General features: G+C 46.5%; 4 protein-coding genes across 6 annotated transcripts in view; 1 reads left to right on the top strand and 3 right to left on the bottom strand.

The window, feature by feature from the left end:
• zgc:112334 overlaps nucleotides 1-2,500 on the bottom strand; it is a gene marked incomplete at its 3' end in the record, with an annotated part of 817,035 nt that overhangs the window by 393,345 nt on the left and 421,190 nt on the right.
• prkar2ab (protein kinase, cAMP-dependent, regulatory, type II, alpha, B) overlaps nucleotides 1-2,500 on the bottom strand; it is a 773,085-nt gene that overhangs the window by 393,343 nt on the left and 377,242 nt on the right.
• The window catches only part of celsr2 (cadherin, EGF LAG seven-pass G-type receptor 2), a 223,612-nt gene that overhangs the window by 132,219 nt on the left and 88,893 nt on the right, over nucleotides 1-2,500 (bottom strand). The gene's annotated exons all lie outside the window — the stretch shown is intronic.
• The window catches only part of dstyk (dual serine/threonine and tyrosine protein kinase), a 39,598-nt gene that overhangs the window by 9,061 nt on the left and 28,037 nt on the right, over nucleotides 1-2,500 (top strand).

The raw sequence follows: 2,500 nt of genomic DNA, 5'->3' as shown, positions 1-2,500 counted from the left end.
GCGGTTACATCACAGTGTTTTATGGATATGTAATAGGCTTACGGCTATATGAAGAGAGAGTTATGAGTATGGCGGGAAGTTTCGCGAGTCTCCGGATGCCCGCAAACGAGTGATGATCTCCCGGTAATCTCGCGTCTCCCTCCCGGTCCTCAAATAGGCATCGTCGCGCACCCTTCTCACCCCTCCCCACCACATCTCTCCTCAGACACGTCACCCTGTCAATCACCACCAAACCACCACCTCTCCTGACAGCTGAGCGGGACGCTGCAAAATAAACCCTGACACTCTGACCAATGTGAGGAGAGTTTACTCACACGTGACTTGTTTTAGCTCTTTTGGTCTGATTAGAAACTTTGCAGTGTGAAAGCGAACCGCTCCAAGAGCAAAGAGCAACACTGTAACAACTGTAATCTCTGTTTCAGAACAACTGAATCCATTCACAGGTGTGAACGCAGCCTTAAAAACCACTCCGCCAGCCGAAATCATGTCACGCGCACCCAAACCAAATCTCCACCACAACCTCACATTCGCCGTGCGCACTTAAGCAAACTAGCGGACGCGTCGAGTATAAAGCAGGCATCAGGTACCTTTTGACAGTGGAGACGGCCATAATAGTGCACCGTACTGTAGCACTCAGTGGAAACGGGCCGTTATTGGCACTGCTTCCAGAACACGCTCTCAGCGGCCACATTTAATAACAGTACAGCGCTTCATACACAGTCTGTTTAATCGGTATTGACAACAGTGTTCGGTCAATAAACGTCAATGCTGATTCTATTGCCCAGCTCTGTGTTCGTTTCATAAATTAACACTTAATATTAATGCTCAACAAAAACACGTCAATCTGTTCATTGACTAACATGTTAACATGGCTGATGTGGATTCAGTGATGATCCGTCAGTATCTGATGATGACCTCGGATTAAACGTGCAGCGAGTCCTGCTACACAACACACACAACACAGGTCACCAGACTGACCACACCAACAGCAGCGTGCGGGACTGTGTGTGTGAGGGTGTATATATATATTAGGGGTGTCAAAATTAATTGTTTCTTCGGTGCACCGCGATGCAGACGCGGACAATTCGGTATCGGTTCAGTAATAATCATAACCGGTTATTATGTAGTGACGTCATTTATCTCCTGTGCGCTCTGTCGTGAGGGAGGTGAGCGCGAGTATTTTCAACACTCAGCCAACTCAGGGCCGGCCCGTGGCATAGGCACCATAGGCAAATGCTTAGGGCGCTGTATATCCAGTGGGGCGCCAGAAATGAGCGCGGTTCAGTTGGTTTTGTTTTCGATATTCTTGACACACATTCAGTTATAGACGGCAATAACTCAAAACCTCTTACCCTAAACAGATCTAAAGTGTGTTTCCTACAGAAAGACAAAGCTGGTTATGTTTCACAGCTGTCTTTCTTTCTTTTCGCTCCACACTACGAGCACTGCTCCGTTTCAGCCCTCGCAACATGAGTTCAGCCGGGAGAGCTCGCACTGAGAGGAGCTGTCCGCAAGGGACCGTCGGAAAAGTGCTTATTTATTTATTTTTATTCGTTTTTCTGCTCTAATTTATATATGTGATTGTGTGCGTGTGTGTGTGTTTGTTTGTGTGTGTGTGTAGCTGTATTTATGTGTGTATATGTGTTTCTCTGTGTGTGTTTTTTTTAGTGTCTGTTTCTGTCTGTGAGTGTGTGTGTTTGTGAGAGAGTGTGTGCTTGTAAACTCCTCTATAGGATGTGTGTGTGTGTGTGTGTATAGAGTGTCAGGCGTTGAGGAGTGAACACATGTCCAACATGTGAAAAATCTCCTGGGTAAAGGGCTGTGTGTGTCACTTGTGTGTGTGTGTGTGTGTGTGTGTGTGTGTGTGTGTGTGTGTGTGTGTGTGTGTGTGATGATCAGAGCGGAGAAAAACAAGAGCTGGGCCGCAGTGTGTCCTGAGGCCTGCGTCTCATGACCATCTCTGAGCCTGACACACACACACACACACACACACACACACACACACACACACACACACACAGACACACCAACAGTGACAAAAAGTATAAAATCCAGCAAACACACACACAAACATTTAAACACACACAATCTAACACCAAAACTCATGCACGCACACACATACACAAAGTCTCTCTCGCTCACACACACACACACACTCACACACACACACACACAATCACACACACACACACACACACACACACAATCACACTCACACTCACACACACACACACACACACACAATCACATACACACACACAAAATCACACACACACACACACACACACAAAATCACACACACACACACAATCACACACACAAAATCACACACACACACACACACACACACAATCACACACACACAAAATCACACACACACACACTCACACACACACACACACACACACACACACAATCACACACACACACAATCACACACACACAGACACACACACACACAATCACACACACACACACACACACACAATCACATACACAC

This window comes from Danio rerio, chromosome 22, assembly GCF_052040795.2.
Source record: "Danio rerio strain M-AB ecotype USA chromosome 22, GRCz13ab, whole genome shotgun sequence".
Lineage (NCBI taxonomy): Eukaryota > Metazoa > Chordata > Actinopteri > Cypriniformes > Danionidae > Danio > Danio rerio.
This window is presented reverse-complemented; position numbering and strand designations above follow the sequence as displayed.